At 35.0% G+C, this 26,965-nt stretch overlaps 1 protein-coding gene across 10 annotated transcripts in view; it reads left to right on the top strand.

Moving 5' to 3' along the window:
• CAB39L (calcium binding protein 39 like) overlaps nucleotides 1-26,965 on the top strand; it is a 112,461-nt gene that overhangs the window by 873 nt on the left and 84,623 nt on the right. For 2 of the 10 annotated variants that reach the window (XM_032874084.1, XM_032874081.1), the window contains exons 2-3: nucleotides 11,725-11,876; nucleotides 12,494-12,569. The exons of 1 other annotated variant lie outside the window; for it this stretch is intronic. The gene's annotated coding sequence lies outside the window, so the exon portion shown is untranslated. Of the gene's footprint in view, nucleotides 1-258; nucleotides 371-11,724; nucleotides 11,877-12,493; nucleotides 12,570-26,965 lie in introns of those variants that run through there. 7 more of the 10 variants (XM_032874090.1, XM_032874079.1, XM_032874083.1 and 4 more) reach the window with 6 other exon arrangements.

Raw genomic sequence — 26,965 nt, 5'->3', positions numbered from 1 at the left:
GGAGGGGTCCTGAGAGAGCAGTGGAGGAGAAGGGGGATCTGAGGGCAGACACCTGGTGCCTTTTCACTTACCTGAAAGGGAGAGGTCTTCTTGGTGTGAATCAGCCCTGGCTCGAGAGAGTGATGATGAATGGTGGTGGTGGAGATCCCAGGCTTTGGTTAGTTGGTCATTGTGGAGGGCTTGTTGGGGGCTCTGATGCCTTAACGCTGATTCCTTTGGTTCCAGAGAGTTACTCCCTTAATCTTTGTGTCGGAAGATTGACCATCACCTCTCCTAAAGAGGTTGTCTGATGGACTGCATCATTCAGAAAGGAACAAGGCTGGTCATTAATGGAAGGGGAGAAAGGGAGATGCCTCACCACTATCCTCAGGTTAGAAAGAGACGTCTTCATTTTGTGTCGTTTGCGAGGGAGTGACTGCTAAAGTGTTGGCTCTTCTCGGCAGTTAACCCTCTGATTAAGGTCGTCCTTTGATAATTGTGGGCATCTGGTTCTGCGTTTGGGCAGGTTTATTAATATGCAGCGAGCATTCCTGCAGTTTTGTTTTTTTTTTTTTAAATCTACCAAGTGGTGGTCTTTTTAGAAACTGTAAGTGAAGGAAGACTTTTGGCAAGTCTTTGTTTCCCTGGTTAGGATTTGTTGGAAGATTTAGGAATTTCTAGGTCTGCCTTGACTTGCTTGGTTGCTTCGTCAGGGGCAAGGGGAGGCGTGTGTAAGGGAAGGTATTTTCTGAGCTCTTTTTGAGGTAGGAGAAAGAAAGGAATTACTTCCTTGTCCTCCATTTCGGTTTTTGTTTTGAATCGAAGTAGACTGCACACATTCTTTCATTTGAGAGGGAAAATGATCGGATATGAAAACCTAATTGATAAAAAACTAGTATTTTGTGGTTAGCTGTTTTGACACGCATTAGACGAAAACAAAAACACTTAAGTTTTCAGTTGGTTACCCAGTGGTGGCTCAGCCTAGTCAAGAGTACCATGTGTTTTGTGGCAGGAATATCAAAGAAACAGCAGTAATTGAATGATTAAAATTTAATTTTCTTTTAAAAATTTGCTTCTTAAATCATGAGTTTTATAAGGCCTAAGTTGCAAGAGTTCGTCAGTAATTTAGTTGATGGTAAGCTGCATGTGGCTATCAGAAACAAGTAAGAGATCAGTGGCTAAGAAACAAAGAGCACATAAGAGCAGCTCAGTAAATGTTCGCTGAAACTTTTGCATAGCGTTCTCATGTAATAATGCCTGGCATGTGTTCAGAAGTATAATTGTTGAATGAATAAATAAAACAATATGATAATTGGAAAGTGTGGATATACGTTTCTTTTTTGCCCAACTGAAAAAGAATTTAACCTGCTTTCTAGAAAACTTGACTTTCATTTTCTTGAACTAAATTTATTGCTTCCAATTTATACATACAAATAATATTATGGCTAGGTTCATAATCCTTTTTATGTGAGGTCTTTTTATGAAATCGTAATACAGAGAAATTTAGATAATGAAGGTGAGCCCTAAAGTAATAATGCTTTTTTTTGCCATTTTTTCTTGAAAGTTTCCATAAATGAGTATCAAACTTGTCAGTGCTTTAGCTCTCTTCTGAAGAAGAAGATGTATTGTTTTTCTAGTTTATTTTTAACACTGCTTAAAGTCAAAATACTGCAACTTTAAGTTTACTATATTGCGTAAATATGTTCTGTAATTTTAAGTAAGTAATTTTTAAATAATAAGTTAAGTATGATATTTTTCTTTGAAGAATACAAATCTCTGAATTTAATAATATATAAGTTGAAGATCCTTAGAGATTTTTTTAAAATATTACTTTCGTATGAACAGTGTTAAATGACTTTAAGTAAAAATGATTTAACTTATATTGGTATGTCAAGGATTATTTTTCATTGCAGTCTCATAATGTATACAAGTTTAGATTTTTTCCCCATTATCAATTGATGCATGCTGTTTAATTAGAAAACATTTGATAACACCTTTGAAATGAATGTGGTATTTTGTGGCTGAATATAGGTTAATATCTACTTACCTTCATAAAAAAAAATCAATAAAAAATGCTCTCAACCTGTTTGCAGTTCTTGTATTTGATATTTTAAAGATGTAAATGATTTTATTAGTGAAGATTTTAGGGGATAAATTAAATAATGTGACTAAAAATAAATGATTTAAAACCATGGAGATGAAAATTACCATTGCAGTTTGTGGTGTTTCGTTAATCAATGAACTTGATTGCCTGAGTCATGAGGATGTCTTTTATCTACAGAAAATGCTTGTGAGATAAACACGTGGGACATTCAGATTATTTCCCTTAAAGAGAAAATGTTTGAAGTATTATATATGTAGCTGGTTTTTTTTTTTTTTTAAGCTTTTATTTATTTATTTGACAGAGAGAGATCACAAGTAGACACAGAGGCCGGCAGAGAGAGAGAGAGAGAGAGAGAGAGAGAGAGAGAAGCAGGCTCCCTACTGAGCAGAGAGCCTCATGCGGGACTCGATCCCAGGACCCTGAGATCATGACCTGAGCCGAAGGCAGCGGCTTAACCCACTGAGCCACCCAGGCGCCCCTATGTAGCTGTTTTTAAATGACAGAATTGAAACACTACAATTTCCCCCTTATGATGACTTCTCCCTTTGTAATAATCTCATTTGCTCTTGCCACTTAAACTATAATTTTTGTGCAAATAAGTCCTGATTCTATGTCAAGTTCTGCTCTTTTAAGCACTTAACACTCATTTCTCACAGCCTTTGAGACAATTAGATCTACTCAATTTGTATGCAACTCTATTTAAGTTTCCTATCATGATTGATGGTATAGGTATCTTCTGAATGGCTCTAATTTAAAACTTCAAATTCTTACCTCTCCCTGTGACCTAACTGTATAATCTGTAGCTTCAATGCCTCTCATTTTTCTACAGTCATTGTTGCTGCCTAATTTAGGCCCCGTTTTCTTTTTTTTTTTTTTCTTAAGATTTTATTTATTTATTTGACAGGCAGAGATCACAAGTAGGCAGAGAGGCAGGCAGAGAGAGGAAGGGAAGCAGGCTCCCCGCTGTGCAGAGAGCCCGATGCGGGGCTCGATCCCAGGACCCTGGGATCATGACCTGAGCCGAAGGCAGCGGCTTAACCCACTGAGCCACCCAGGCGCCCCGGCCCCCTTTTCTTAATATTTTATGTATTATTGACAAATCCCCCACTTCTCAACTTGGAATTTGTACTAGTTAAGGTACAGGTTTGGCTACTGTGACAACCTAAAAAATAATTGTGCCCCTCCCCAATCTTTTTTTAGATTTATTTATTTTTAGAGCGAGAGAACACAAGCGGGAGGGTCAGAGGGAGAGTAAGAAAAAATCCCAAGCAGAATCCATGCAGAGCGTGGAGCCAGATGCAGGGCTTGATCTCAAGACCCCAAGATCACGACCCAAGCTGAAACTAAGAGTTGGACTCTTAACTGTGCCAACCAGGTGCTCCATGCCCCACCCCAATTTTTTAATAAAATAAAAAATTTCTAAACTAAGTAAAAATTTGAGCTGATCACGTAGCTTTGCTGCAAAAAGTTGTCAGAGGCCCCGAAGCTGCTCCTAATTTGTTACTCTGCCACCTCATCATGCAGCTTCATGTTGTGGACCAAGATGGCTGCTTCACTTCCTGCCATTTTATGCCTCGTGCTTAAGTTAAAGGCTAAAACGTATCAAGGTAGGAAGCACAGAATCTTGGCAAGGGGTGGTAGGAGTAGGATCTTATTCTCTACCTTAATTTTTTTAAATGATATTATCCCCCAAAATTAAGTAACAATTTCATTTCTGTGAGATTATTGTGAACTTTTGATGATTCTGTTAGGTTCCTACAGTTAGATTTTGGAGGAGTAGGGTGTGTAGCTTGTGACCCTCAAATGCTTCGATTATGGCTTACATCATTTGCAGACCTAGAGACTACTTTGTACTTTCCTTTTCTCTTTCTAATGGTTCTCATGCCCACAGTTACCTTTGAAAGTAATTGATGCCTAGCTTAACTTCTCTTCGGAGTATAGATAGGTTTAATTTAATCACAACCTCTTCTTGCCATATACTCAGATTCTTCATTTAAGCATATCTTATATTACTTTGTTTCTTGCTGGCTGTGGCGACTAAAATAATTCCATGGAAGGCAAGACTCCTTCCTGAGTCATGAACAAGTTTGCATGAATTGGTATTGGACATATGTTTGCTCATTTGAAATATATTTCATATTACAAATAGGATAAAGAATTGGATGGGGAGGCCAGTGGTGGGCCTAGCTTGCTTTATATGTAAAGCAGTATCTATACCTTTGGAGAGTGTATTCATCTCTTACAAATCAAAAAATAAGAACGTCGGTACCCTGACAGAATATGAGCAAAGGACATGAGCTCATGATCACAAAAGAACAAACACAAATGGTTTACATGGAAAATATTTAACATGTAGTTAAAGAAATAAACATTTAAATAAGCAGTTTGTCAGAATGCATCAAGACAAAACTGTGCATAATCTCTGACCCTTCCTAAGTAAACTTCTATGGCAATGGAGATGGAGTCAAGGCTTTATGATCACAGTATGATTTTTTACTTGGAAGTAATTGGAGATAAAAAAAAAATAACCAATTGTAGAAGAATGGTTTTTATAAATTATTATACATCCATCGTGATAGATATATTTCAGCCTGTTAAAAAGGAATATTTCCAAAAACTGTTTAGTGATAGAGGCTATTTAATGACAATGGAAAAATGTCACCATTTTGTATTAAATGAGAAAAAGTATAGAATAGTAATTGAGGAAATGAAATGAGATACTATTATGCAACCTCTTAGAATGCCCCCTCATCCTCCAAGGAAAAAAGGAAGGGAGGAAAGAAGAAAAAAATAGCAAGGACTTCCCAGGATGCAAAGCAACAGGATTCAGATCTTGCTGGTGGGAATGCAAATACCACAGCCATTTGGAAACAGTTTCACAGTTTTTTTTTATAAAATTAAGCATACCTTTTTTATGTGACTTAGTAATCCCACTCCTCTGTTGACATTTACGCAAAGTAAGAGAGCTCCATTAGCTTCTCTTTCTTGCCAGCAATTGGCACCAGTAATTGTATTTGTTTGGTTTAGTTTTAGCCATTATATGGGATATGTAATGGCATCTCATGGTTTTAATTTGCATATCCCCAAAGACTATTACATGCTTTTCTCATGAAAAGTGAAATGAAACCTATAATCACTTCTCTGCAGATATTTATAGCAGCTGTATTTGTAAACACCGAAACCTGGAAACAACCCAGCTGTCCCTTAATTGGGGAATAGGTATTTAAAAACTGGGATCCGGGGTGCTTGGTGGCTCAGTGGGTTAAAGCCTCTGCCTTCGGCTCAGGTCATGATCCCAGGGTGCTGGGATCAAGTCCCGCATCAGGCTTTCTGCTCAGCACGGAGCCTGCTTCCCCATCTCTCTCTCTCTGCCTGCCTCTCTGCCTACTTGTGATCTCTGTCATATAATAAATAAAGTCTTCAAAAAAAAAATTACAATAAAAACTGGGATCCATGCAATGTAAAACAAAACAAATCTCTTCCTGGTAGGATAGCATAAATACCTGAGAAAATGACCTATGTTAGAACTACATACTAAGTTGTAGTGAGGAAAAAATAAAATAAAAATGAGCCATAAATTACACTATATAGTGAAAACACACCAGAAAAAAGTATGACCAGAAAAAAAGCTGATGAAAATGGTAATCTAAATATTTAAAGATAAGTGAAGAGAAATTAAGGAAAAGATGACACCCTTGAAAGAACCACACAAATCAGAAATAAAAGGAGCTCAGAAATGAGATGATTAGGCTGTATGGGGATGTGAAGTGAGAGCTGACAGAATTCAAGGAGGAGGAGAATGAAAAATATTTTTATTTTTATTTTTTTAAAAGATTTTATTTATTTATTTGACAGACAGAGATCACAAGTAGGCAGAGAGGCAGGTGGGGGCGGGGGAGCAGGCTCCGTGCTGAGCAGAGAGCCCGATGTGGGGCATGACCAGAGCCAAAGGCAGAGGCTTTAACCCACTGAGCCACCCAGGCGCCCCTGAAAAATATTTTTAAATAATGATTAAGTGAGAAAGAAAACAAGAGTGACCATACAGCCTAGAAAGCAGTAAGTGAAACAGAGAATAGAAAGGAGAAAATTGAAAAAAATCAAACATTTTAAAGGAGTAAAGAGAAAGTGACAAGATAGGCAAAGAGAGCTAAAATGTATTTATAAGGAATTGCCCAAATGTAAACCAAAGGACGATGGTGCTGGTTACATAACATTTGCATGTACTTTATGCGGTTTGGTTGTATACTTGAATTTAAAATGGTTTTTTTTTTAACCACAATAAAAAAATATAAACTGTAGTAATGGCACAAAGAACTATTAGAATTGAAGAGCACTTAACACTAATAATGTTTATATATATTGAAAGGCATACTGTGAATCTGGGGAATTCAACCCAGAAAAGTTAACACTTAAGATGTATTCTTGTAGAATTGTTAGATTTTAAAAATAAGGGGAAACAAAATTTTTTTTCTTGCTTCCATGGAAACAAAGACAAAGTCCACTTGGAAAGAAAAATAAAATTGAGTTTAAAAATTGGTTTTAGCAGCAACATTTTATGGCAGATAAGAACAAAACATTTTTTAAAATATCCAAGGAAATAAATATTTCATGTCTCACAAAACTATCTTTCAAGATGTCAGGACATCAGCAAACATTTAAAAACATGACACAATGTTGTTCCTATGAATCCTTCCTAAGAATATTCTAGAGAACAAATTTCAGACAACCAAGAAATGATTGGAGAACCTTCAACATCAGGTCAGGTGGTAAGCATTGACTATATTTTATGTAGGGCGAAGGCTTTAAAAGATGGGAATTATGGTGATAGACTGATAACATGAATAGTCTGACAATGTAGAAGTAATATAACCCACCAAAAAATGGGAAAGGGGAGAGTAAATAAAAAATAAAAACTATTTATTTAAATAAAAACTATTTTATTTACTCTCCCCTTTCTCTCCCATTTATTTAAATACATTTTAAAATAATTGCCTCTTGGAATTAGGTGTGAGGAAAATATAAACACAGGAAGTATATACTTATATATATATATATAAGTATATATATACTTATATATATATATATAAGTATATATATACTTATATATATACTTATATATACTTATGTTTAAGTATATATATATACTTATATATACTTAAAGTATATATATATATACTTATATATACTTAAACATAAGTATATATACATGCTTAGATATATAAAACACTGATAAAAATAATACAGTGATCAAAACTATAGACGGTGGGGGAGAAGGAAGGATAGAAGAAATTGATAATTTTGTTACTGCTAATAGTAGGGAACTAATAGTATCTTTTAAAAAGGGATGAGAATAATGAGTATAATATAAAGATATTACTACAGACTTAACCCCAAGAATAAAATACACAAAAGTTTCCTAAATACTAAAATATGTTCTTTAAAAAGAGCAAACAGACCACACAGTTTCTATATGTATTTGTGTGTAAAGTATACAAAATGTGTAAAACATGAAAAGTTACCAATAACACCCTAAATATCAGATGTATTAGTAAATATATGGGCTCAATCTAAAGAAAAAGATTTTCAGATTGCTGTATACAAAAGGTAGAGCTATAAAAATTAATAATAAAGGGAATTAATGAATGAACAATTTAAAATAAGGGAAATCAAAATATATCAAATAAATGCAAATTTTAAAACAGGTTTATCATTTCGATATCAGACAAGGCAGCATTTAGTTCAAGAAGCATTAAAATAAAGAATATTTTATAAGCAAAGAGCTGTATTCAGAATGATTTTTCAGAATGTCTATTTACTAAACAACACATCAACAGCTTTCATGAGGTAAAAACTACAAGGGATGTGAGGAGAAATAGAAACCAGCTAATGGAGGACTTTAACACACCTCTCTCAAAATAAATACCATTAAGTATATTGTAAGGTAGATCCAGATTTATATCAAAGTTCGAGTCCAGTAATAGAGAATACATCTTTCTAAGTGCACAGGGGACAGTTTAAAAAATCTGTTCTAGGGGCACCCAGGTGCCTCAGTGGGTTAAAGCCTCTGCCTTCAGCTCAGGTCATGATCTCAGGGTCCTGGGATCGAGCCCCACATCGGACTCTCTGCTCAGCGGGGAGCCTGCTTCTCCCTCTCTCTGCCTGCATCTCTGTCTGCTTGTGATCTCTCTCTCTGTCAAATAAACAAAATCTTTAAAAAAAAAATCTGTTCTATAGTAGACCATAAAGAACACTCAGTTCCAAAAAATAAAGTCAAATTAATAAGTCAAATTTTTGATCCCATGCAGTAAAGCTAGAAAATAATTTTTAAAATACAAAATAACTAAAAAACCTGACTTTAGGTGTCCATAGGACTATGGTAACTGTCTAAATGCAGATCTTACCATACAGTCTTTGAAAAAAACCATACAGATCCATAAAGAGAGTAAATTAAACCACCACCATCCTTGCCTAACTAATATAATTTCAAATTATGGATATGAGGGCAGTAAACACTGAAATGCATAGAGTGAGCTCTGAAACCCATGCTAAAGTGGCAAGTAAGGTTGAGACTGTTAAAACAGGAGAGGACAGCAGGACAAGAGTCAGTAGAATGCAAATAAAGTAACTCCAGAAAGTGAAAGCCCCACCCTAAGGAGGAAGATACTAAGAGGTTTGAGACCTGTTAGATAGAAGGGACTTGAAAGTGCATGGGACCAAACAGCAGTCTGATAAGGGGTATTGCTTTTGAGATAAGAGGATGACTTTGAAGGGACATTTACCTGGAGGCTTGGTGGGAAGAGGAAGAAAAGATGGTAGAAATCAGTGAAAAAGAATAAAAGATATATCAACCACTCTCACCCAAAAAGAAATCATTGATTTAAAAAACTGCATTGTATTAAACCAATAGAAGGAGCTGTTGAACAAAAAAATCCAGTAATTTCTCCAATTCCCTCACTCCTGTCTATATGCTATTGTTATCTGGTTTAGGACAATTAAAACACTTCAAAATGAGTAAATTCTGGTACACAACGTTCATGTAAAATTAATATAAGTAGGGGCACCTGAGTGGCTCAGTCAGTTTAGGGTCTGCCTTCAGCTCAGGTTGTGATTTCCTGGTCCTGTGTCCTCCTGGTCAGCAGGGAATCAGCTTCTTTCTTTCTCTCTCTCTCTCCCTCTCCCTCTGCCCTTCCCCACTGCTTGTTCTATCTCACAAATGAATAAAGAGAATCTTTAAAAAAAAAAAATTACTGTAAGTGGAAAATGTAAAATAAGAATCAAAATTAAACTACAGAGCTAAAGAAAACCGCAGCATAATACTCCTACCTGAATTAAATATCCTTGAACAAGCATTTGCAGAAATAAGGTCTCAAATACAAATTCAGAATCCCAAAATAAATGGACAACAAAAGGAAGATATGAAAAGTAGATTTACTGAACTCAGGAAGTAAAATGAAAAAAAAAATCATCTTTCAAAATGAAGCTAACATCCAAGATACCTAAGGGAGAATAGATTTACTAAATGTAAGAGATATTGAGGAAAGACTTGAAGATGGCCAAAAGAATGGAAATTAAAGAAAGGTAAAAAGAGAAAAATTCAATGATACAGACAATATTTAAAAGTTAGAGTTCCTAAGAAGAGAAAAACAATAGCAGAGCTAATATTTAAACTTCAATCTAAGAAAACATTCTGGAAATAACAGAAGACTCAAATCTACCTTCGGAAAGTCACCTTGTGTAATGTAAAAATTATTCTAGGATGGTCCAATCCAAGTCATATCTTAGTAAAACTATTGGACATTGAAGATAATGAAAAATTCCTTTGGGCTTCCAGGCAGAAGACATTAGGAATAAATTTTTCAACAGCAACATACAAAACAGAACAACCATGGAACAGCATATTTAAAGTCTGTGAAATTGTAAGTCAAGGATTTTAGCACTATGACTCCATCCCAGAAGAAATTAAAGCCATGATAAATTCCAATATACTAAAAAAATTTACATAATGAAAAGTGCTATGAACAAAGCAAAAAGACAAGTGACAAGGTAGGAAGAAATATTTGAACTTCTATCACAAAGGGCTAACCTCCTTAATGAAACTACCCTAGAAGTCAAAGCAAATGCCCAGCAACCCAGCAGGAAATGGGCCAACAATATGAGAGTTCACAGAAAAAGAAATGCAGATGATAGACATATGAAAGATGTTTAACTTAAGTCATACAAAGAGAAATACAAATTAAAGCTACACTAAAAATTACAGCTGCACTCAAGCCTTTCTCACCAAAATCCAAAATTACGTAATACTGCTCTATGGACTATGGAGAAAGAGGCATCTTGATGAATTGCTGGTAGGGATACAAAAGCCCAAAGCTTGAGACAGAATTTGGTAGTATCCAAAAATATTAGATATGCATTAACGTTTTGAACCAGGCACCTAACTTCTAGGAGGCTGTTCTAAAGACACATTGACATAAAATATAAACTGGCATTTCTAAAAAGTTACTCATAGCAGCAATACTTACGTTAGCACAAGACTGACAATGACCTAAATGCTCATTAATAGGGGACTAGGCAACTAAACTACATTCAGCAATGGAATAATCTCCATTCCCCTTCCAAGTCACTCTTGCCCCCAGAAATCATTAAAGAAAATGTGGAAAATCTGCATGTACCAACAACATTGAATGATCTGCAGAATATATTGTGAACTGGGAAAAAAACCAAAGCATGGAATAATATATATAGTAATCTATAGGTAGAAGGAGGGAATGGGAAAAGTGCCAACAACGGAAGAGATTTTTCTTATAGTTTATTTATATAGTTTGATCTTTGAATCATGTATGTTTACATATTCAGAAGTTAGGGGTACATGGGTGTCTCAGTGGGTTAAGCCTCTGCCTTTGGCTCACATCATGATCTCAGGGTCCTGGGATTGGTCCTTGCATCGGGCTCTGCTTAGCGGGGAGACTGCTTCCCCCTCTCTCTCTGCCTGCCTCTCTGCCTACTTGTGATCTCTCTCTCTGTCAAATAAATAAATAAAATATTTTTTAAAACTCCAAAAAATAAAAGTTAAATTTAAAAAGTAGAACAAAAAGAAAAACTAAAAAGGAATGGAAACAAGTTTACATAACTATATAGCATTTTGGTGTCATAACGATACAAGAAAAGGAACGCTTTCTTGTAATTCTAGAACCTAGATTTGGGACTGCATTTTCTTAGCAGGGTGTTCAACAGTATGATGTTATGTTGCTATTTTTAAAGTATTTTATGTATATTGTTGGGAAAAATAGATGTTGCAAAATGTCAGTAATTGTTGAACAAAACCACAGAGGTTCATCAAGGGTGTAAATTAGGAAAATGCAGTCTGGAAAGTTCTTTGACAGATTGAGCAAAGTGGAAGTGAAGTACAAAAATACACAGGACAGCTACATAACAGTACCTGTTTACACGGCACTAAGTCAGGCACTAGGTATATCATTTGACTCTTGCAAATACTCATTGAGACTCTAATATTTTATTCTTAAGAGATACAGAGAGGTTAAGTAATTTGCTTCAGATTAGACAGTTACTGAGTGGGAGGTTGAGATTTAAACCCAGATCTATGTGATTCCAGAGCCTGTGTTTTTTCTACTACATTATTGCAGGATATACACCAAATATTGAGAAGAAAGAACATCAGGAGCTAAATGTTCTATTTAAAGCAGTAGTTGCTGCTCAGAAAATACCCAACTATGCAGACCCTAAGTCAATGTTTATATTTTCTTCATGCAAGAGCAATGCACTGAAGGAGAGAAGTGTAAGTTTTCTCTTATTTCTGACGGGAAAATGTAAACACACGTACACAAATATCCTTACATTGATGTTGGAGATACAAATTTTGTAAAAGTTGCCATTGATGACTTAGTGAAAGACACAAACTGAAAGTATGGCAAAGCAGAAAAGAAAAAAATCTGGTAGGCATGGGTTTTCATGATGCTGTGAAAAGCTAAAAAACACCTTTCAAAGCTTCCCTTTATGACACTTAAAAGCTCTTCTAAGCTTTGCATAGCCTTTTTATAAAAATTGGCCTTTAAGATATGACTTTAAATAACTTATGTTTCCGCCTGTGGAAGATAAGGGCTGATGGAGATTTTGGGGATGCTAGGGCTCCCCTCACCCAAGCCACTCCTTCACACTACTACTGGTTTCCTCAATGATAAAATGTTTTCATTCAGTTCAACACTACTTTCGAAAAGTTCTGGCACTTGAAGTAATTGGAGTAGAGGGATTTCCCTGTTTTAATTTGGCTTATCTATATATGATAATGATGGAAATTTAATTTGTAATTCTATGTACCTGATAACAGTAAGAAAATATATTGGATTTGTTATAAAAAAATTTAAAAATTAATTTTGAAGCTTTTCTTTTTGTCAGAAGCTGTGTTGATCAGTGACTTTGGTGAAGGCTAAGAAAGTTGAAACAAATTTGCAGATGATATACAACTTCTAAGGTAAGCTAATATAACAACTCAATCAAGAATATAAATGTTCTTGGCAGACTCATAGATTACACTAACACACTAAAATAAAATTATCAGGAATAATTATAGTACCCTGATTTAAATTTCATAAAGCAATTGCAGAAATATTAAATAGACTTCTATTTCCGCCAGTATGAAAGACAAGAGTTCTTGAATCCCTCCCTCCACCAAATACCTAAAACACTAGATTCAGTTTGTTTGTTTGTTTATTTATTTGACAGAGAGAGAGATCACAAGTAGGAGAGAGGCAGGCAGAGAGAGAGGGGGAAGCAAGCTCCCAGCTGAGCAGAGAGCCTTGATCCCAGAATCCTGAGATCATGACGTGAGCTGAAGGCAGAGGCTTAACCCACTGAGCCACCCAGGTGCCCTTAGATTCAGTATTTTAAAAACCTAATTGATGAACCTATAAAAAAATAAAGGAAAATTGCAGGGAGGCTACTTGGCTTTCTGCTGGGATAGAATCTTGTGAAGGGAGAGGGATGGGGATTGGGAAAATTCCTTGGGTTCTCCAAAGGGTAGGGATCCTCATCAGAGACCATCTTGGAGAGGCAGACAGCTCTGGGTGGTGTTAAAATCTGTCTTACTGGGGTACATGACTGGCTCAGTCAGAAGAGCATGCAACTCTTAATCTCAGGGTTGTGAGTTCAAGCTCTGCATTGGGTGTATAGATTGCTAAAAAAATAAGTAAACTTAACAAAAATAAAGTAAAATCTTTCCTGCTAATTCCTAGGTACCAGTTCACATTCACTTGGATTTGAGGCCTTTATTTATACTATTTTCCTGATCCCTGAATACCTATTTTCACAGTCTCCCACAAATGGAGAATTTTAATTTAGAATGGGCCTGGATCTAACACTTTTTGGTACTTGGCAGAATCAATTAAAAATCCTCCGTGGAGGAAGTTACTAACCCAGTTGTCAAAGTATCATCATTAAAATTCTAACAAATAGACTCTTACTCATTTTTTAAAAATCACAGAACATGGTTTGTCTCCCTTTCTGATTTCCCTCTCTGATTTCTTCCTGTTCAGAGAAGGGAGGGGGTGGGGGGATGGGGTAATAGTGTGATGGGTATTAAGGAGGGCACATGTAGTGATGAGCACTGGTGTTATATGAACTAATGAATCACTGAACACTCTATCAGAAACTTATGATGTACTCTATGCTGGCTAATTGAACATACTGATTAAAAAAATTTTTAAAAAAAGGCAATGAAAATACAGAAAAAATTTAAAAATCACAGACTATACCAAGGAGGAAAAATCAAAATGTTATGAGCAAAGAGCAGAAACCATAAACAACTAAAACAGATCTGCAGAGACTTCTGCTATCAGAAATATCCAATACATAAAATAAATACTTAATGTTTAATAAATAAAATATAAAGAATAATAGAACTTAAAAGTGACAAAGCACATTAAAATAAGAACAAATTAGAATATCAGAAATGAAAATTATAATAACAGAACTTAAAGATTAAGTTAAGCCAGCACATGAGGCACAGTTAAGAAGAGACTACATAGAAGACCATCCACAGAGAAAAAAGTTATTGAAAATAAAAGACTGTGAAATTATCTAATCAAGAGTTAAAAAAAAAAAACCCAACATGAAATAGGAATGAGGCAATATTTGTAGTTGCCTTTAAAATTTTGCCAGAATTGATAAAAGACTCAGTTGTCAGATTTAAGGAACCCAGTGAATCCCAGTCAGGATAAATAAAGAGAAATACATCTTACGGTTGTCCAGGTGTAGAATGCCAAGCATAGAGAGACCAGTAGGACACAACCCACACTTTAAAAAATACTGTTCTAAATGGTATACTTCAAGAAGGAAAATAATCCTAAAAGGAAGGTATGAAATAAAAGAAGAAATAGAAAATAAAGAAAACATGAGTAAAGCTAAGCCAACATTGGTGGAAGAAAACAGTAATAATAATACAGTCGTTCCCCCCACTTTATTAAAAGATTTTTATTTTTAGTAATCTCTGTACCCAGCATGGGGCCCAAACTCATAACACCATGATCAAGAGTTTCACGATCCACTGACTGAGCCAGCCAGGCATCCCTATAGTAGTGTCCACTTATCTGTGGTTTCACTTACTCTTGTTCAGCCACAGTCCAAAAGCAGATGTCCTCCTCCTGGTGTATCATCAGAAGGTCATTAGTGACATAATAACTGTATCACAATGCCTATATCATTCACCTCACTTTGTCTGATCATGTAGGCATTTTATTATCTCACATTGTTGCAAGAAGAGACATGAATATGGCACAATAAGATATTTTGAGAGATAAAGATATCACATTCACATAACTTTTAATATAGTATATTGTTATAATTGTTCTATTTCATTGGTTATTAATCCCTTACTGTTCCTTATATATAAATTAAACTTTATCATAGGTAGGTATGTATGTATAGAAAAAATATAGTACATTGACCCCTGAACAGCATGGGTTTAAACTGCAGGTTTTGTACAGTACAGTAAATGTGTTTTCTCTAACTTATGATTTTCTTAGTAACATTTTTTCTAGCTCACTTTATACAGTATACAGAATACAGCATATAACACCTATAAATATAAAATATGTGTTAACCGACTCTTTATGTTATCAGTAAGGCTTCCAGTCAGTAATAGGGAAGGGAAGATTTTGGCAAGTCAAAAGTTACACATGGATTTTCAACTGCATTCTCCAAGCCCCGTGTTGTTCAAAGGTGTGTGTGTGTGTGTGTGTGTGTGTGTGTGTATGAGCTCTCTCTATATGTAATATATATGGTACATATATATAGGGTCCAGTACTATCTGTGGCTTTAGACCTCTACTGGGGGTCTTGGAATATATCCCCCACAGGTAACCGGGCACTACTGTAATGTCTAATATGTTGTTAACAAGCAGGGCAGAACTATAATATTGTACTGGCCCACTGTGCCATGTAAATCAGGGATTGATTAGAATTTCAGTATTCTAAGGTCCATGTGCTATGTGAACCAAAGGTAAAAACATTTCAAATGTAACCAATGGAAGAAGACAAATAAGAGTGGTTTTTTTTTTAAGATTTTATTTTTAAGTAATCTCTACACCCAACATAGGGCTTGAATTTACAATCCCAAGATCAAGGGTCACATGCTCTACCAACAGAGCCAGCCAGGCACCCTTAGATTTCTTTTTTAAACCAGAGAAGGAAAACAATGAAATGAGGGAAAAGAAAAAACAAAATGAACAGAAGACAAGAAGTAAGTACTCAATTTTTGTCTTCTTTTACTCAGCCTAGCATTTTGAGATTCATCTATGTTGAATGTATCACAGTTTATTCCTTTTTATTGCTGAGTAATATGTCATTTTATGGATTTACCACAATTCACTTATTTATTCATTCACGTATGGATGGAAAGGGGCTGTTTCCAATTTTCAGCTACTACAGATAAAGATACCATGAATATTCATGTACAGGTCTTTATATGGACATATACTGTCTTTTTTCTTGATAAATATGTAGGAGTGAAATAGTTGCATCATGTGGTAGGTGGGTGTTGTACATTTTAAGAAACTGCCAGGTTTTTCTAAAGTGGTTATCAACAGGAAGATGAGTAACCAAGTTATGGTATATCCTTCTAGTGCAATACTACTCAGCTGTACTCCTGACAAAGAGGAGGAATCTCAGAACAATTATAATACATAAAAGAAGCCAGACAAAAAAGAATACACAGTATTTGATCCCACTTATTAAAAATTCTCAAAAATTTAACTTACAGTGGCAGAATGAATATCAAATGTGGATGCACCAGGGGATTCTATGAAAACGGAGGGAATAGATGTGACCATCTAAATATTGAACAACAGGATTTATTAGTTAGGATTAAACTATTTAATGACATCAGGCAAAGATAGCCTCAGGCAGCCATCTCTATACTAACCTTACTATATAGCAGAAATACCAGGTACCAGACAACTCTCCTAGAGTGAATCAGCCTTGCCAAATTTAACCTTTTCCTCTCAGCATATGTTTGAGTGGCTAACCAGTGTCTCCTCTGAATGATGCATTCATCTTTTATATATATTTTTTTTAAGATTTTATTTACTTATTTGACAGAACACAAGTAGGCAGAGAGGCAGGCAGAGGGAGAGGGAGAAACAGGTTCTCCGCTGAGCAGAGAGCCCGATGGAGGCCTCGATCCCAGAACCCTGGGATCATGACCTGAGCTGAAGGCAGCCGCCTAACCGACTGAGCCACCCAAGAGTCCTGCATTCATCTTTTAAAATAGATAGGTTAACAGTTTCAGTTAGGCTATAACCAAGTAATGCAGCCCTAGAAGCCATTTTATCTCTTTAGGTAATGTTATACATATCTACTGGTTTTCTGTGGTATATGTTACAGTTAAATTTATAGTATTCAGATTACTTACAGTATTTCACATTATTTGAGTTACCTTACTCTCTTCTCCCCCTTTCTCTTGGTACCATGAAAAATCCTATCTTTTTTTTTTAAATATTATTTATTTATTTGAGAGAGAGAACGAGAGTGAGCACAAGCAGATAGAAGAGCAGAGGGAAAGGGAGAAGCAGGCTCCATCCCAGGACCCTGAGATCATGACCTGAGCCAAAGACAGATGCTTAATCAACTGAGCCACCCAAGCGTCCCTGTCCCTAAGTTTTTAAAAATGAATTTTCAGTGGGAAAAAAATACAACTTAAAAGAATTAAGTGAATGAATACTTACTGACTTAAAACTGTGGGGTATATAATTTTCTTAGACCTAATTGAAGTCCCGAGTTAAATTAATTCGTAGATATTTAAAAGTTTTAAAATAAAATCACATTTTACTTTGCCTGTTCTGGGTTTCTATCACTAGTATATAGAAATGTCATTGATTTGATTGGAATAGGTGCTTTATTTTGTTAATTTGCTGAGCAAATTGTATTTAAATCAAAGAGCTTGTTAATTTGACTTATCTTCAAGCCACATGAGATCATTTACCTCAATTTGGTTAAGTGCTTGTCTAGTTAGAGAGCTAGACGTCCTCTCTTCAGGGTTTTTGAATATTTTTTATCTCAGTTATTAGAACTAAATTCTGTGTTGTATATGTTTTTCATGTTTTCATATCACAGAAACCATGTTAATGTAATGCAGATCATAACTTAGTTCTTCTCATGGGAGGTTGGGGTTGACTCAGACATGAATCTATCATTTTCAAATAGATAACTTGGGTCCAGAGAATTGAATGTGTATGTGAGCTATAGTTTAAAGGGCTGTGAGACAGAATGAAATTTATGTGTATAGACAGTTTAACCACATAAGTTATTCTGTTAGTCTTGATACAGAAAGTTCCAAAGGGAAGTTTGACAAGTTATCTTTAGGGACTTGAGTTCTAAAAAAAGCTTTTTTTTTTTTTTTTTTTTTTTAAACTGACATATAACATAAGGTGTATAATCATTTGATGTTTCTATATTTTACAAAGTCATCACCATAGTAAGTCTAGTTAACGTCCATCACCACAGATAGTTACAAAAATTTTTCCTTGTTGTGATGCCTTATAAGATTTATGTAAGATGTAAAAATCTTCTAAGATTTTTAACAACTTCCAAATATGCAATACAGAGTTAACTATAGTTGCCATGCTGTATATGTATTCTCATGAATTATTTTATAACTAGATGCTTGTACTTTTGAGACTCCTCACCCATTTTGTGCTCCCCCCCATCCCCTGCCTCTGGCAACCACCAATCTGTTCTCTTATCTGTGAGCTTGGTTTTGTTTTATGTTTTTTTAATTCCACGTGTAAGTGAGATTATATGGTATTTGTCTTTCTTTGCCTGACTTATGTCACTTAGCTTAATGCCCTCAAGTTCCACCCAAGTTGTTGCAAATGGCAACACTTCGTTCTTTTTTATGAATAGTACCCCATTATGATATATAGATAGATACGTAGATATAGATATAGATCACATCTTCTTTATTCATTCTTCCATCGATGGGCACTTAGGTTGTTTCTCTATCTTGGCTATGTAAATAATGCCACAATGAACATGGGGTTGCTTTTTTTTTTTTTCAAATTGGTGTTTTCATTCCCTTTTATAAATACCCAGAAGTGGAATTGCTGTATCATATGGTAGTTCTATTTAAACTCTTTTAAAGAAATGTCTGTACTGTTTTGCATAGGGACTGCACCAATTTATATTCCTATTGACAGTGCATAAAGGTTTCCATTTCTCTACATTCTTGCCAACAGTTATTTCTTGTGTTTTTGATGATAGCCATTCTAAAAGATGTGAGGTGATATCTCTTTGTGGTTTTGATTTGCATTTTCCTGATGATTAATGATGTGGAGTATCTTCAGATGTGTCTGTTGGCTATCTGTATGTCTTTTCTTTATTTTTAAGATTTAATTATTGAGAGAGAAAGAGTGAGTGAGCAGGGGAAGGAGCAGAGGGGGAGAGATAAGCAGATTTCCATGCTGAGTGCTGAGTCTGACACAGGGCTCAATCCCAAAATCATGACCCGAGCCAAAATCAAGAGTTGGATGCTTAACCAGCTGAGCCAACCAGGTTCCCCTGTATGTCTTCTTTTGAAAAATATCTATTCAGATCCTCTGTCCATTTTTTAAAAAATGGGCTCTACACCCAAAATGGGCTTGAACTCACAACTCCAGGAGCAAGACCTGAGCTGAGATCAAGAGTCGGATGCTTAACTAACTGAACCAACCAAGGTTCCCTGTTCATTTTTTAATTGGATTGTTTGTTTTTTTGCTATTGAGTTGAATGAATTCTTTATATATTTTGGATTTAACCCCTTGTCAGATATAAAAAGTTTTTAAAACTGTAGCTAAAAGGGGCTTGGGATATTCAAAGAAAAAAATAGAACTTTTTAAAAAAAGATGTTATCTATTTGAGAGAGAGAGAGTGAGACAGAGAGAGGGTACCAGTGGGGAAGGGGGAGAAACAGGCTCCCTATTGAGCAGGGAGCCCAACTCGGGACTTGATCCCAGGACCCTGGATCATAACCTGAGCCGAAGGCAGACACTTAACCAACTGAGCCACCCAGGTGCCCCCCAAAATAGAACTTTTTAATGGAGAAACATGTCTCTTTGAGAACACAATATTTAATAAAAGAATTAAATGATGGCCCTAAATGACCTTTATTCTTGCCTTAATATACCACCACTCTATTTTGCAATAAAAGTATATTGTAGACTTCTGAATTATGTTTTTGAAATAGAAAATCAGAAAGTGTTATGAGTTTAGTTGTAAGTATATCCATAATTATATTTTTCATAATTTTTTCCTCGTATCATTTTTACCCTCTGCTAAGTAATTTAGAACTAGAGCTACAGATCACATTCTTAACTCGAAATTGGCTTTCTTATGATACTAGAATTGCACCAAATTTATGACTTAGTTTAACAGTAATTACTCCCATCTTTAATTTATACCATGCTGCCTTTCTAGGTATTCTGACTGTCTGAGGCTTAAGGTGGGAGAAAGTGAAGCAAGAAGCTATAGATTGTTGGCCAAAGGAATGATAGCAAGACACTGCAGTTTAGATAAAGAGAAATATTGAAAACTGAACTAGGAACTGATGTCCAGAAATAGTAGGTGATGGCATGTGGCACATGATCAGTAATGCCTCACCCTAAAGACATGTGAGGAAGAGAATGAATAGTTGGGCAGAAGAGTGATCTTTAAGGCCAAATCACCATATAATCTATGTTAAGAAAATGATCAGAAATGGACACAAAGACTTGCTTAAAGGATATGTGTGGCATTATTAATGATAGGGAAAAAGGAAGCAATCTAAATCACCTATCATAGTAGCTTTATGGGACGGTGTGCAGACTTCATAATGAGAGGCAGAATGAAGTAATGGGGAGATTTATTTTAACAGGACTGTTTTCTGGGTAGAATTGTGTCTTACAACATTCAGGAGAATTGATAACGTAGTTGAAACTACCTAGCATGGTACCTGGGACATAGAAAGCACTTGAGAAATGTTCGTTACTTTGGGATGTTGGGTAAGAACTCAAGAACTGGATTTATTATCAAGTGTATCTCAAGGGACTTAAAAAAGGAAAAGACTTGGAGAATGGTGGCCCAGGCAGCCTCAGTCTTAGACTTACTGGATAGGGATACATAGCCCTTCAGGTAACTGGAGGCCCTTTGTATTTTAGCGAGTTGGAGGGGAGGGGTGACAGAGGAAGTATGAGGAAAGAAGAAAGAGAACTGAGCTTTAAATTTTGCACATTACCTTGTGGATGCCGGCATATCCAAATATCAACATAGTGCATGTATTTTGCAATTTAAGACAATTTGCAAAATCTTCTGTTGGTTGTATAAACTGGTAATATTCATGACACCATGTGTATTTCATTATGTGACTATCAATAAATACTGTTTATTGTTATTTCGGTTTATTTTTTAACTCTATATATTTATTTGGCATTTAATGATTTATGGCTTTTTTAATATTATCACCTGCTTATATCCAAAAAGTTACAAGGAACACTTTAAGATATTCTCTTCATTCCTGTATTTATCAATAGAAACAGGAATACTCTGGAGAGGAAAAATTTGTGAAAAATGATTTTTTCCATGATCTATTCAAGGCTCTTTTTTCCCCTTAATTGAATCAGGGATCTTGCTATTTTATAGAAACACCATTTGCATCTAATTTACTAAGTAGCTAAGAAAGAAAATAGATTTTCTTGAAAGAAAATAAATTTTAAGAAATAAGAGAAAATAGGTGTTGGGCCACACACTCTGCGCAGGTCTTGGCTCCCGGAGCTGGGCCAGGTCTTGTAGCCCCAGGGCTTTTCTCTTCCTTCCCGCCCCCCACCACCCAGCAGACACTGGAGGTGGCGCAACAGCACTCCCGAAACTTTACCCATTTCTCAGTTTGAAATGGAACCTTTGAAACTCAGGTGTGGCATCAACAAAGTCAAATATGGCAGTACCAGTCAGGAATACCTGTATACTCTTCCTAACTCAACACAGGAGAAGACAGAGATGTGTCCACAAGAACGGACCCAAGTGCTATGAAGAAAGAAATGTATATCAGAAAAATGAGAAAAATGATTAGCATCTCAGTTATTTTTCCTCTCCGTTACTGCAGAACCTAATTGACTTTCATTCATTCCCCAACTACAAAGAACTCTCAAAAGCTTCTGATCTAAAAACCCAGAAGAGTCCAAATCATTAGATTTCTTCTAACGTTTGTGGCTAGAAATGCCAAATGATTTGCAGTGTACTAAAAGGGTGATGAGAGACAATGATAGTTTATTGGGCGTGGAGCCAGTGCAGACTAAGATCAAGCAACGTTCTAAGAGGCAGCTATAACTAAGAGAATTATTAAGTGATAACTATTATAAATGGAAAATGAAAAAAAAAAAAAGAAGTATTTGTTAGACAATATCACCATTCGGTCCAGCCAGTCAACCAGGAAAACAGCCCACTAGTTGTGTGATGTCCCAGAATAAATTCCATGTACTTGCTGTCAAAACAAAAGAGAAAGAAAATATATCCAAAGTATGAAGAATTGTGAGGTTATCATTTTATAACTGCACAATAAGCAATGTTGAGCAGATATGAACATAGAATTAATGAATAATAATGAAAATAGAAGTCTAAATAAAGAACTTTGATTTGTGGGAAGGAAGGAATTCCCTTTTGTTGCCAGAGAAATGGTTATTAAAATAACTTTTGAAGCAATATTTATGCCAAAATTCTTGGTAATTCTTGATTGTGGGAGTTAACCAAAAATGAATTAAAACTATTCATAAACTCATCTATTCAGAAAATAATCCTGTGGTGCACATATCTTCACAAAATAATCTCCTCTAGTAAGGAGATGTTTTTAAATATAAAAGATCAAAATTACAGCAATTTTGAAATCACAATTAGCCAAATGTTATTTCAAATATAATGCTGTACAAAACCAAATAGTTGATATTAGTAGAAATACCAGAGGATTTGAACCCTGGTGATTCCACCAACAAGCTGGCATCCAAGTCAAGCTTTTAAACCTTTCAGTTTCAATTTTTTTAATCTGAATCTGCTGTACTAATAACATTTGTTATCTATTTCTTATCTGTAAAGTGGTGCTACTATGATAATATTTCCTTCTTGTTCTTTTCAAGGCTTTTGTAAAGAACATATATATGAACATTTTTTGATATTATAAAATGCTTTATAGATAATGATGAATATTAATTTCAAGGATTTTGTTCAAATTTGTACGAACTTAAAAACAACTTTGCAAACATCTCTGAGGAAGCCATTTAATTTCTGAAATTTAGGAATATATATTCAAAAAGCATAGTTGTGATCACTAATTTATATATCTCTACTATATTTTTTACTTAACTTTTGTGGCAGACTATTGATTGTCTATGCAAAAGTCATACCAAACCTCCCACTTTCATGACTTCTTCTCATGATTGAGGCTGAAAAATGCCAAATACTCATTTTTTTTCTAGGTTCTTTTGCACTTAGGGGGAGCCATTGTAGCCTTTTCTGGCCAATGAGATATAGTTTATTGGAGGATTTCCTGAACAGTGTTTCCTGTATGTTTTCCTCCTAACCATGACTTTTTCTCCTTTTTTCCTAGCTCTCTTTCCCATTTCCTTTTCTTTTTTCTTCTTTCATTCCAGTCTTCATGTTTTTGCTAAAACATTTCCCCTTGCTGGAAATATCTTCCCCCTCCTTCTATCTTACTATCCAAATCCTAGTACTTTTTCAAAGTGCATCTAAATTCCCATTTCTTCCATTAACCCTTTACTTTTTCTCTCCTCACTAGGTAATATCTATATTCTAGATATTGTGATACTTGGTCCCTTGATTATTTACTCTTCCTTTTACATTTTGTTCAGTCTTTTTATTCTCAAAAAAGTATAATTATTTCATACAGATAACTGTGTTGTGTTTTTTCTTCCCAAGAGTCATAAGCTTCTTGAAGGCAGGTCCTTTATCACAGAGTTCTTTTGAATTCTTTAGAGAGCTTGGTACTACAGTAGGCTTGTAAAAATACCAATAAAAATTGGTAAATGTAATAGTGGAGAATTAGGCTATAATGTGCAGTTAGTTTGAAAACTGGCTGCATGTCTAAGTCTTCCGAATTATTGATATGGCATTGTATTGAAAACAGTGACAACTTTTGTATATGTTTATCAGCTATGAAAAGCCAAGATGTTTCTTTAAAATGAGAAAAAGTTTATTATTATTAGATGATCATTTTATAGCTTCTTTCAAAGGAGAACTAGCATCGTGATTTTTAGATCCTAACTTATGCTTAAATTATCCCTGAATAAGTTATGAAAAGATTATAAAATAGGAAAGAAAAAAATGAGGCAGCATCAACCTGTCTACATATAGAGAGATGGTTAAATAAATTGTGGCACACCAATATTAAGGAACACCATGCAGCTTCTTAAAAAGAATGGTCTTTCTGCTAAATCTGCCATGTAAGGAAACCAGAATCTACTGTTAAGAAACAAAAATAACTTATAAAGCAGAATGTATGGTATGAAACCAGTTTTTTAAAACCATGTTTTAAACAAATAAATAAATCATGTCTGTGTATGTCTGGAAAAAAATGAAAGAACAGAACTAAACTGTCAACAGTAGTTAACTTTAGGACGTGGAATTAGAGAAAAGGAAGGCAGGAGATTTTTTTAAGCAATAGAGAAGCTTGTAAAATAGAATATTTTTTCTACAATTAGCATTTATTTTGAAATCAAAATGCAAAAAGATACATTTTAAAAGATTCAATAAATGCTTGTTTTCTAAAACAAGATGCAATTTTGTGTTTGCATTTATTAAAGAATTTTTTCTTTGATTAAAAGTTATTAATATATTGTAATTAATAGTAATTAATAGATTGTAATTATTTTTCCTACTCCAGATCATGTCTTGTAAGTCTAAAGGGTTATGGTAATGGAATTGACCTATAATTACTGAACTAATTTTATAGATATTTTTCCATTCGATAAATTACCTGAATATGTTTTACTATAAATGCTATGTGTTTGTTTGTCATAAATGGCTATGGTTGAATCTGAAAATTAAATATCTTGGCTAAAAGTACTTTTCATTATTAACATGCTTCATAAGCATGTAGAAAGAGATACTTTGAGAATAGTTTCCCTTGATATTTTATTTATTTTTACATTTTTTATTTAAATTCAGTTAATTAACATAATGTATTATTAATATAATGTATTATTGGTTTCAGAGGTACAGGCCTGTGATTCATCAGTCTTATACCCAGTGCTTATTACATCACATGCCCCCCTTAATGTCCATCACCCAGTTACCCCATCACTCCACCTGGTCCCCTCCAGCAACCCTGTTCGTTTCCTATGATTAGGAGTCTCTTGTGGTTTGTCTCCCTCTCTGGTTTCATCTTGTTTTATTTTTTCCCCCCTTCCCCGTGATCCTCTGTTTTGTTTCTTAAATTCCACATGTGAGTGAGAGAGTGAGATCATATGATAATTGTCTTTCTCTGATTGACTTATTTCACTTAGCATAATACCCTCTAGTTCCATCCACGTTATTGCAAATGGCTAGATTTTATTTATTTATTTATTTATTTATTTGGATGGCTGCTCCCTTGACATTTTAAACCAAGTAATTTATAACTCAAGGCTTTCTGTCCCTTTACTCAGTCTACTTTTTTTTTCCTTTCTGTGTTCTTTTTAAATACTGTTTTTCTTCTTGGCTCCAGAGTACCAGCTCACAAATTGTACTTTTAAAGATTTATAACAGGTTTAGAATGTGACTTTCCAGCATAACATTTTCATTAGTTCTGATTTCGATAATTTGTAGAAAAGTGAGACTTTGTAAAAACTTGGAAAATGGGAAGAAGAGAGAATGTGCATTAGTGCTCAATAGGGTGGGGTTGTTTTATTAAAAGATATATTGTGTTCTTAAATCATTTAAGGAAGAACTTTTCAAAAAAGTATCAACTATGGAGAAAACAGAAATCAGATCCAGCAAATAAGGGCAGAGAAATATGAGAATTATTACCATCTAACAGTGGTTATAGCACTAAGCCCATTTTTGTTGGTTATGATGCTGGTTATATGTTGTATTTTAGGATTCCATTAATTCTTTCTTACCTTATCCTTTGTTACTCCTTAAATTGAGAAGTTGGAAGAAAATCATAACCTGCATTTCACTTAGTGTGGTTCTATTTTTTGGAAAGACATGGATTGTAACTAATAAACTTGGAATTTGGTATAGATGAATTACAGCCTTTAGCTTTTACTCTTACTATATTTGTGTGTGGTTTTTTTTTTTTTTTTTTTTATAAGATCAGTTTTTACTCTGCTCAAAGGCACATTCTATTACTCTACCCTCATTCTCTTCAGATGACTTTGAGTCCTTCTTTTCTGAGGAAATTAAGGCAAATTTGTGCCCCCTAACGTCATTCATCTTTACTTGGACAGTTTCTTTATTCAAACTTTATCTTTCCTTCTCATTTCAGAAAAACATGTAGCATTCTTCTAGGATGTTAAACTTTTGACTTAAATTCTTGATCCTTCCATTGTGAGTTCAAGATTATCCTCTTCTCATCTTGCATCCCCCTCGTATCTGTCCCACTCAATCTACTGAGAATTCAAAGTTTAAAAAAAATAAAAGGCAAACAAAAACCCCTTTCTTTAGCCCTTCAAGTTCTCCTTTCATTCCTTATCAGATACCTGGAAACAGTATTATATGCTTGTGCCTCCAACACTTAACCTCTTACATTCCTGATTCTGTCTCTGACTGTTCTATGTCTTGGCACTACTAAGAGTCAACATTTCATCCAGTCTTCTAGGCATGGTAGTTGAGCCATGCTACCTGATCAGAGCCAATATTACCAGTTTCCCAAGGATGACTGCCTTGGAGTGCTCTCCCTGCTTTATGTTCACTGTACTGTGGTATACTGGGTGGTCCCAACTTGGGTTTGGTCTCTCTATCGGCCTGTATCTTTAGTATTTTAGGGGAATATGAGTTATTAAGAGATCCCTTTCCTTGTTTTGAGTGGTTTTCTGTAGATCCTTTTTTCCTCTAATACTTCTCCTTTCTAAGAATTGAAAGAGCGTCTTAAAAATTAGATGATAGATTTAGGCAGATATTCATCACTACTCTGCAGCATTTGGTATTGTTGAACACTCCACATTTCTGATGTTCTCTTCTTTTGGTCATAGGGATAGTATATTTTTCCGGTTCTTTCCCTCTCTAACCATGAGCATTTCTTTAGTCCCTTTACTTGGCTACTTTTTCTCTCTCTCCCTCTAGGTGCTCCCTAAAGTTCTGTCCTTTGCTCTCTTTGGACCCTCCTGTACTCCACTGGCAGAATGGGTGACCCCCAGATATATTGCTCTGGGTCTGTTTT

Source organism: Lontra canadensis, unplaced genomic scaffold, assembly GCF_010015895.1.
Source record: "Lontra canadensis isolate GAN:19392208 unplaced genomic scaffold, GSC_riverotter_1.0 scaffold51, whole genome shotgun sequence".
NCBI classification, from domain to species: domain Eukaryota; kingdom Metazoa; phylum Chordata; class Mammalia; order Carnivora; family Mustelidae; genus Lontra; species Lontra canadensis.
The sequence above is the reverse complement of the archived record's forward strand: the minus strand, read 5'-3'. Positions and strand labels throughout refer to the sequence as shown.